Source organism: Aphelocoma coerulescens (assembly GCF_041296385.1).
Source record: "Aphelocoma coerulescens isolate FSJ_1873_10779 chromosome W unlocalized genomic scaffold, UR_Acoe_1.0 ChrW_unloc_scaf_1, whole genome shotgun sequence".
Taxonomy (NCBI): Eukaryota; Metazoa; Chordata; class Aves; order Passeriformes; family Corvidae; genus Aphelocoma; species Aphelocoma coerulescens.
Window position 1 is genome coordinate 19331644 of NW_027184080.1, and position 10743 is coordinate 19342386.

Genomic DNA, 10743 nt, shown 5'->3' on the forward strand with positions numbered 1-10743 from the left:
TTTACCATTCCATACCTGGGAATAATTTGTTCCAAGAGTGTTTTACATACCACATTAGCTGTAGCTTTGACAGTGGGAACAGCTTCTACCCAATGAGTTAAATGGTCTATTATTACTAATAAAAACTTCCACCTCTGTTCTTGGGGAAGTTCAGTAAAGTCCACTTGGATACTTTGAAACAGTGGCAGAGCTAACTCGTGGCCTCCTAGTGTTGTTTTTCTCATTACTTTTTTATTTACCTTTTGGCAAGTTATACATTTCTCAGTTACTTGCTTTGCCAATCCAAAGATCCCAATGCATTCCTAATTCCTTAAAAAGTGATCACACAAAGCTTGAGTACCCCAATGAGTTTTTTGATGCATGTCTTCTAATATTTTTCTAGTAAGTGGCTTATTAAGTAACTGCCTCCCATCATGGAGTTTCCATTTCCCAGACTGATCTTGCTCTCCCTCTATCTTACTTAATTCTTTTTCTTCTGCTTCACTAAATTTTGGAACTTCTAATTCTTCCTTATCTGGGGTCAAAATTAACATAACCTTTTTGGTCCCATTTTCTGCTGCATCTCTAGCCTCTTGATCTGCCAAGTTATTCCCTCTTATTTCTGAGGTCATTCCCCTTTGGTGTCCTTTAACATGTACTACAGCTATTTCTTTAGGCATTTTTAATGCCTCTAAAACCTCTAAAATGAGTCCCTCATGTACCAGTCCCTTTTCTTTTGAATTAAGTAACCCTCTTTCTGCCCAAATTTTTCCAAAGGTGTGTACTACCCCAAAGGCATACTTTGAATCAGTATATATGGTTCCTTTCTTTTGTGCTAAATATTCCAGTGCCCTTTTTAGAGCATAGAATTCACAAGATTGAGTTGACTAATTTGAAGGTAATTTCCCTTTTTCTATGGTCTGCATTTTTTTCCCATCAACCAAGGCATATCCTGACATCCTTTTTCCTTGTAAGCATCCACAGAATTCACAGAATGTCTGGGTTGGAAGAAACCTTCAAGATCATCGAGTCCAACCCATGTCCTAGCACCTCAACTAGATCATGGCATCAAGTGCCATATCCAGTCTTTTTTTAAACACATCCAGGGATGGTGATTCCACCACCTCTCCAGGCAGTCCATTCCAGCACTTTATCACTCCTTCAGTAAAAAACTTTTTCCTAATATCCAACCTATATTTCCCTTGATGCAGCTTGAGACTGTGCCCTCTCGTTCTGTCAGATACTGCCTGGTGAAAGAGGTCAACCCCCACCTGACTACAACTACCCTTCAGGAAGTTGTAGAGAGCGATAAGGTCACCTCTGAGTCTCCTTTTCTCCAGGCTAAACAACCCCAGCTCCCTCAGTCATTCCTCACAGGGCTTGTGTTCCAAGCCCTTCACCAGCCTCCTTGCCCTTCTCTGAATGCGATCAAGTGCCTCAACGTCCTTCCTAAACTGAGGGGCCCAGAACTGGACACAGTACTCAAGGTGTGGCCTCACCAGTGCTGAGTACAGGGGAAGAATGACCTCCCTGCTTCTGCTGGCCACACTATTCCTGATACAGGCCAGGATGCCATTGGCCTTCTTGGCCACCAGGGCACACTGCTGGCTCATGTTCAGCTGGCTATCAACCAGTACCCCCAGGTCCCTTTCTGCCTGGGCACTGTCCAGCCACACTGTCCCCAGCCTATAACGTTGCAGGGGATTATTGTGGCCAAAATGCAGTACCCGGCACTTGGACTTATTAAACTTCATCTTGTGGGACACTGCCCATCTATCCAACCATTCCAAGTCTCTCTGCAGAGCCCTCCTACCTTCCATCAGATTGACACATGCTCCCAGCTTAGTGTCGTCTGCAAATTTACTAATGAAGGATTCGATTCCCTCATCCATGTTGTCAATAAAAATATTGAACAGAACTGGCCCCAGGACAGACCCGAGGGACACCACTGGTGACTGGTCGCCAGCTGGATGAATCTCCATTCACCATCCAGATGAACCATCAACATATATTTTTTCCCCTTCTGGGAGGGCCTGTTCTGCTAGATCTTCCCAAATTTTAGTTTGGTATTGTATAATTTCTAAACAATTATGTGTTAAGTCACTCTTTGGTTTTCCATATAAAAATTGAGCTGGTTTCAAACTTTTGTTTACTTCTAGTGTTAAGTCATCACTATCTATCAGAATTGCTTCATATTTTAACATCCTAGAATCTGTTAACCATTTTTCAGCTTTTTGATTTAACACATTTCGGACTGCGTGAGGTGTGCACACAATTAGTTTACTCCCAAAAGTAAGCTTACTGCTCTTTTCTACCAGAATAGCCGTAGCTGCTATAGCTTGAATACATACTGGCCAGCCATGGCTCACTGGATATAGCAATTTACATAAATAAGCTACTGGTCTTTTCACCCCTCCCCATTCCTGGACTAAAACTCTATGAGGCACTCTATTTTCTACATTCACATACAGATGAAAAGGTTTTTCTAATGAGGGTAAGCTTAAAGCTGGTACCGAGGCTAATTTCAACTTCAGTTCTTCTAATTTATTATCATCTTCTCTGGTCCACTTTATATTATCCCCCTCTGTCAATTTTTCATATAGAAATTTTACTGCCTGCGTATACCCTTCAATTCATAGTCTACAATATCCCAACAATCAAAGCAGTCTTCTAACTTCCTTCTTTGAAGAAGGAGGGGGAAGAGAGAAAATCCCTGCAACCCTCTCAGGATTAAGTTTTTGGCTACCTTTACTTATTAAGTGACCAAGATATTTTACTTCTGATTCTGCAAGTTGTAGTTTCCCTTTTGATACCTTTAATCCTTTTTCCCCAAGAAAATTCAATAGTTTTATTGTAGCCTCCCTAACTTCAACTTCAGCTTCCCCTGATAATAAAAGGTCATCAACATATTGGATAATTTGTATTCCAGGAGAAGTGGGAAAAGTCTGCAATATTTCTTCTAAAGCTTGCCCAAATAGATTTGGAGACTCAGTAAATCCCTATGGCAATTTTGTCCATCTTAATTGCTGCTTTCTCCCAGTACTTGGATCCTCCCATTCAAAGGCAAAAATATTTCCACTATCCTCTGCCAATGGGCAAGCCCAAAAAGCATCTTTAAGATCCACTACACTAAACCACTGATGGTGAGGTGGGACTTTACTTAACAGGGTATAGGGGTTGGGTACCACTGGGTAACGGGTCCGAGTTCTCTTGTTAACTTCCCTTAAGTCTTGTACTAATCTATACATCCCATTAGACTTTTTAACTGGGAGAATAGGGGTGTTATGAGGAGACATACAAGGTTCCAATGTCCCATCCTTTATCAATTCTTCTATTACTGGCTTTAAGTCTTCTCTTCCTTCTAAGGATATGGAGATGGAGTACTGATGCACACATATGGGACATTCTTCTCTTGAAATTGTGACCCTTATGGGGCCAATATTCAATCCTCCCCTATTTCCTTCCCCAGCCCAAACTTCTTTGTTAATCTTTCCCTCATCTTCTTGGCCAAGTTTTAACACTTTAGCTGTCATTTTCCCTTCTTCTGGTATAACCCCTATTCCTAATTGTACCTGTAAGTCTCTCCCCAATAAGTTGCAACCTGCTGCAGGAACTAATATGACATCTCTCATCCCTATTCTGGTTCCCCCTTCAATCACCACATTTTTAATGACAGGAACTTCAAACCCTTCTCCCTTTGCTCCCGTTACCTTCACAGTGTCATTACTCACATTACACCCTCTTGGAATATTTACTACACAAGTTCTCTCTGCCCCTGTATCAACCATAAATTCTAATACCTCCCCTTGGGGGCCTACTTTTAAAGTTATCAAAAGCTCTAGATGGTATTTATCCCCCAGAAAATAGAGCCCATGACCTCCCTATTCTTCTTCTGGGTGTATCTCTTGGAATATTTTCAGGTTCGTTTTTAGATGAGGGCATTCCCTCTTATAGTGTCCTTCTTCCCCACAATAAAAACAAGCATTTTTTGTTTGCTCCTGGGATTTCGATCATGCTGGGGTTTTGTTTTTTCCCTTTTCCCTGTCTCTGGAACCTGAATTTTTGGAGGTGGTACTTGGGGGCTTCAGATTCCTCTGGGAGTTACTTTCCCGCATAGTGGCTATCATAATTTGCTTTTACTTTGGCTTTTTCTTCATCTCTCCGTACATAAACCTTTTGAGCTTCCCTTAATAATTCATTTAATGCCCACTTGAGCCAATCCTCTATCTTTTCCAGCTTTTTTCTAATATCTGACCAGGCATGAGTGAGAAAGTTAACTCTCAATAGAGCTTGCCCGGCTATGCTCTCAGGGTCAATTTCGGAGTATTGTTTCATATTCTTTTGGAGCTTCTCTAACCAATCAGTTGGAGTCTCCTCCTTCCCTTGGTGCCCATCAAAAGCCTTGCTGACATTTTTCCCTCAGGGTGCTGCCTCTTTTATTCTTTTGATTATCAGATTACGATAATCATTCATATGTCCTCGTCCTGCCTCTTCATTGTGGTTCTAGTTAGGAGGTGCTATTGGCATTTTCTGGTCCCCAGGTGGACCTTGTTGGTTCTCTCTTTCCCAAATTCTCGTTCCAGCATCTCTAATCATCTGCCTCTCCTCTTGGGAAAATATAATATTCATTACTGACTGCATGTCTTCCCAAGTGAAAATACTGGGACCTAAGAATTGGTTTAATTGTTCAGCTATACCTATGGGATCTTCTAACAACCCTTTAATTTCCTTTTTAAAATTTCTGACTTCTGAAGAGGTCAAAGGAGCATTCACAAATCCTGTCCCCCCTTGAATCCCTCCCATCGGCACTTCTCGTAATGGGAATAAGCTGATTTCTTGATCCCAACCTTTATGTTCCTCAACCATCATAACTTTAGAAGAGACCCTTTTCCTTTGTTTTGGAGTAGTGGCAGGAGAGGAATTATCGAGCTGTCTTTGAGTTTTAACTGAGTTTTTCCTAGTATTTTGGTATAGTGCCCCTTTGCTGAGAGGGGGACACATCAGAACCACGGAAGTCGGCGGTGAAGCTGGAACTGCCAAAGGGGTAAGGGCAGAAGTTGGCAGTGAGGCCGGAACCGCCAAAGGGGTAGGAGCTGTTGGCGTGCGCGGAGCAGGGGCTGGGGTGGACGTGCCCGGGTCGGTTGGAGCTGCAGCGGGAGTGGGTGCAGCTGGTGCGCACAGGGCAGGGGCACCGCGTGGTATGGTATGGGGGTGGCAATGCTTCTAGGGGGTCCCGGCCCTTTTCTTTCTTTTCCTCTGCTCGCTCTGTCTCTGGGGTTTCTGATATCTTAAAAACTTTTAATCCTAGGGGTCTATGTCTCCTGTCCAACAAGAGGCATATTCTTTCTCTTCCCAATCAAACGGCTCCTTTGAATTTACAAATGTATTTAAGGTTTGACAAATCCAAGCTTCAAAGGACCCGTACCTGGGCCAATAGACATGATCGGGTCTTATTTCTTTTTTTGTCCATTCTATCATACAATACAGAATCATCTTTATTGTTTTCCTTTGTCCAAGGGTCACTATCCCAGTTGGCTAACTTAATTCCCAGAGGACTATCTTGGGGTATATCTGCTGGCACCTTTTTACTCCCTTTTTTCCTTGAACCTAACTTACTGCTTCTTTGTCCCATCTTCCCAAGATTTTATCTTAAAACGATCCCTGGCCCCCGTTTTTTGTTCTAATCCACCCCTGATGTCTTTTCCTCGTCTTAAAATCAAAAGTCAAACATGGTTAGAAAGGAAAAGGGATTTTACCTTGGTATTTATTTTAAGGATCCTCAGGTGCACTACGTCCAGGTCGAATGCGCCAAAATGCACACTGCACCAAAAGATCTGGTATAACATTATAGGTCTTACTGAAAGGCAGGAAAGGACTCCACTACTAGAATAAGTAGTAAAGTAGGTATGCTTTATTCCAGCGCTGGGACGCACGGGGGATAGCTCCTCCAAAATCATGCGTGCCTACAGCTGTTTTCAGCTCGGTATTTATCGGGTTACAAGTTCCATATTCATTAAGTTTCCTAACAAACTCATACATATTCATCACCTAGCCCCGCCCAGCCTCGCTTCGTATTATAATGAACTCAAAAGTCATTTACATCCGCATAGCGCTTGCGCAGTGTTGTCTGGTGGTTGTGGTAGGGGTCTCCTGGGGGGTCTTGTGACGAAGTCAGGGGAGTCTTCCTCGTCTGAACTTTTCACCTTTCTCTCCTGCGCATGCTCTTTTATACCTTTGGCCTGGGTTTAAGCTTTGGGACTGGTTTGAGCTAGTTTTGGGATGAAGCAGGATGCCTGTCTGAGACTCCCCCTGGTTTTATCAGCAGTCTCTTATCTTCTTCTTCCTGCTCTGGTATGCTGACCAAGCTAGATGCATTGTTCCTGACAAACGAATTCTTTTGCTCCCCATCCCCCTGATTCAGTCCCCCCTTTTCTAAAGAGTTAGTAAATTCTTTTACTAGTACTTAAATTCTTTTCTTAATGAATTTTTTGGTAGGCATCTCTTAATGTTTTTCCGTGTGCGTTTGACAAAGTAGTTAGAACTGATAGTCTTTTTAGTACTCTATAGTTCCAAATAAGTAACGCGATAGACAGCACGAGACAGGTACTAACCAAGGTTAATAAGACAATGATGGGGTGACATAACGTATTTAGGATACCAGTTGCGGTAGGTGACCACCCGAAAAGTGAGTCCCACCAGTTATGACTTGCGTCTTGTCTCACTCTTTGCAAGATTCTGCTGATTTCTTGTGTGTCATAATGGACAGTGACTAAGGTCTTTCCCCCGTTTCTTTGGATTTCTTTCAAAATCTCCATGAGGTCCTGATGTTTTACTAATTGCTTTACTAATGTTAGGTCCATCCCAATAGGTGTGGGTAGCAATTTATGGTAAACGGTATAGTTAGACCTTATTAATTGATGAGATACGACTGGTGCTAAATACGAAAAGTCACACCCAACAATCTTGGCAAAATTACAAATACAAAAATTAGAGTGATTCCTGGCAGTTACATTTATAACATTGTCATCTATTATCATTGAAGTGCAGGTAGTTCTTAAGCACACACAGCCTTGCCCAACATATACAAGTACAGTTTTCGGTGAAGTGTCTGGGTGGATCTCAAAGTGACATATGCCTTGTTCTGTATCAAGACATATGTCTCTGGCATCAAGTGTATTACTTTCACAGATAAATCCTTGTTGTTCCCGTGTAATACAAGATTCTAAATTCACTGTTTGCCATTTTTCTCTTACCATCCAAGCCCATACTCTATGTTCAGAGGGGTAGAAAACTGTCCCTTTATGGTTTAGTCCCAATGCAACAATAGGATGAATTACATAAACTGTGGCATTCCGTATCGTAAGCACAAAGGCAGTAGCTATGTTAGTCATTGGGTCATAAGTGAAATTTACCAAGGTCCACCAGGATTGGAGCTTTCTTTCTAATTTAGTAGCATTGTTCCAAACAGCCTCTCGGATCTCAATAGGAAATACACCTTCATTACCCTCTCTTATGATTAAGGAAGCTGTGGACTGCATCCATAATTGAGCCTGTATGCAGCTAAGGGCTAATGAGACATTGTCCTGAGCTGTGCCAAGTGTGTTTAATATCAGTTCGTGATCCAGGTTGCTGATTTTTGCAAGGTCTGGGAGTATTTTTGAGACTTGCCACTGGCTGTTTCCTAATGCTAATAGGGAAGATTGTAGGGGCTGTTTTAATTTGGTCAGGTCACTGGTTGCCGTGGCCAGTTTATTCATCAGTATCTCTGAATCAATTCCATTTATAACTCCCAGTCCTGCTCCTAGCATGCCACTCAGGTCTCTCCGCATTCTGCCCTTGAGGGGGGTTTGCTTTTGCAGCCAGGCTGTCCACCCTTCAAGGGATGTTTGAATTAAAGGGGAGCAGGCTGGTTGGATTTCAGAAATGTTAATTTGCATTAGTAGTTCTACACGCTTAAGAGACCATTCTGGGTTAAACAGCAGTAATTGTTGGCCTGTGTTCCTTACTACATAAGGGCCAATCTCATAAACCTTTGGCTCAGATTTAAGTGGTGTGTCCTGGGTTTGGATCTGATTGCCAGAGTAGGTCATAGTGGACCTAGCCATGGCATTTATCTGGAATTTGAATGAGAGTCCATTACTGCCTTGGCCCCAAAGACAAACCACTTCAACAGTCTGTACTAATGTAAAATTATACCAACAGTCTGCTTCACTTGCGTAACTACAGATTTCACGGTGTTTGTCTGTAGAAGTAGTTGAGACACTGATTTGGGTTGCTTTTCTGTGAGTAGTCCCGTTAATCATTCGGCATCCAATCTTGATTTTTTCTTCTACAGTCCCCTGGAGCTGCCAAGTTCTTTGTTTTTCCCATTCTTGCTTTGTATACACTTGGTTTCCGTGTATGACTACAGTCAACAGGTTTAAATTTTTTAAATCAAAATATTTCCCCATGAGTCCAGTAACCCGCATAAAGGCTTGAGACCATATGTCTTCTCCCCTAGGAATAATTTCCTGGCTGATGGTTACAATTATAACTGTGAGAAAAACAATTTTCTGGGTTATACTTGCGTGCCACCCTAACATTTTCATTTTGTTCGAGTAAACTTCAATTTCAGTTCATCCCCAGGGGTCACTTTCCAAGGGGTCTCTGGAGCCTTCTTTACTCGGGTATGGTGAATCCAGGCGCTCTGTTCTCTGATCTTAATCGCGGTGTAAGTGGTGAGGAGCACCTGGAATGGTCCTTCCCACTGTGGTTCCAGAGTCTTTTCTGTAAGAGACTTAACATATACATAATCTCCAGGCTGAATGCCATGTACAGGACCGTCCAGGCCTCGACTTCGAGTTCCAGCCACATGTTTTCCAATTTCTCTAAGCTGTTTATCTAAAGCAATCATGTAGGTGGTTAGCGTTTCTTCCCCTATTTGGGTAGATATTCCTTTCTGTACCCCATATGGTCTCCCATAAAGTATTTCAAAGGGACTTAGCTTCTCCTTAATCCTGGGCTTGGTCCGAATTTGTAACAATGCAAGTGGGAGAGATTGGGGCCAGGGTAGGTTAGCTTCTTGCCCTAATCTCACAATTTGCTGTTTAATCAAATGGTTCATTTTCTCTACTTGGCCACTCGACTGGGGATGGTATGGAGTGTGGAGTTCCCAGTCTATGCCTAAATGTCGGCTAGTTTGTTGTACCACCCTTGAAATAAAATGTGGTCCCCTATCTGAGGACATTGTGGCTGGAACTCCGAAGCGCGGTATTATTTCTTGTAGTAACACCTTGGTTACTTCTCGAGCCTTAGCGGTCCTAGTAGGAAAAGCTTCTGGCCATCCTGAAAAAGTATCTGTTAGCACTAACAAATATCGATACCCCCCTTTTCTTGGAAGTTCTGTGAAATCAATCTGCCACTGCTGTCCCGGCCCATGGCCTCTCCCAGTCTGGCCTAATTTTGGTTTAGGGGTGTTTTTGGGATTAGTCTGGAGGCAAAGGTTGCACTGTCGGGTTACTTGCATAACAGTTTCGTATAAGTTTCTGGCAATAATTTTCTCAATTAAGTAGTTATATAAGGCATTTGTTCCCCAGTGTGTTTTCTGGTGTTCCTCTCTAACTACGGCCCATAGCAAATGAGAGGGAATAACTACTTTTTCTCCTGCAGTGATAGCCCATCCCTCTTGGTTAAATGTTCCCTTTTCATCTTTAATCAATTTCTTGTCTTTTTTATTATATGTTGGCTTACCCTCTAGGGAAAGTTGTCCATCTGGGATCAAGGCCCCAGTTGTTGTTACTTCACCTTTTGCTGCTTCTTTTGCCTCTCTGTCTGCCAGTTCATTTCCTTCTTCCAATTCTGAGCTCACCTTTTGATGTGCCCTTATGTGCATGATTGCTACTTTCTCAGGTAGCTGGACTGCTTCCAGCAGCCGCATTATTTCTTGTGCATGTTTGATGTTCTTTCCATGCGAATTTAATAGTCCTCTTTCTTTCCAAATGGCCCCGTGTGCATGCACAACTCCAAACGCATACCTTGAGTCTGTATAGATGTTTATTTTCTTTCCTTTTGCCATCTCTAAGGCACGGGTTAGGGCGATTATTTCAGCCTTCTGCGCAGAGGTGTTTGTTGGCAGAGGTCCGGATTCTATCACCTCCCGGCAGGTGGTAACTGCATACCCAGCATGTCGCTTTCCACTGATGACGTAGCTGCTCCCATCAGTAAACCAGGTCTCTGCGTTGTCTAAAGGGGTATCCTTCAGATCCAGGCGGCTGGAGTAGGTGGCTTCGATGGTCTCCAGGCAATCATGGCATACTGGTTCTCCCTGATTTCCACTGAGAAAGGAAGCTGGGTTGACAATGTTAGTTACCACTATTTCTACATCATCTTGTTCTACCATGATGGCTTGATATTTCAGGAACCTTTGTGGGGAGGGCCAGTGCCCACCTTTCACTTCCAGCACCGCAGACACCGTGTGGGATACCAGTACAGTCATTCTCTGACCCAAGGTGAACTTGTGTGCTTCTTGGATGTTTAGCACGACTGCTGCAACAGCTCTGAGGCACCCAGGCCATCCTTTGGCTGCTGCATCTAGCTGTTTAGAGAAATAAGCAACTGCCCGTCGGTATGGGCCCAGGTCCTGTGCTAGTATTCCCAGGGCGATCCCTTGCTTCTCATGGGAAAATAGAAAGAATGGCTTACTCACGTCTGGGAGTCCTAGAGCTGGAGCTGACATGAGGGCATTCTTTAGCTGGCTGAAGGCCCGCGTGGCCTCCTTTGTCCACT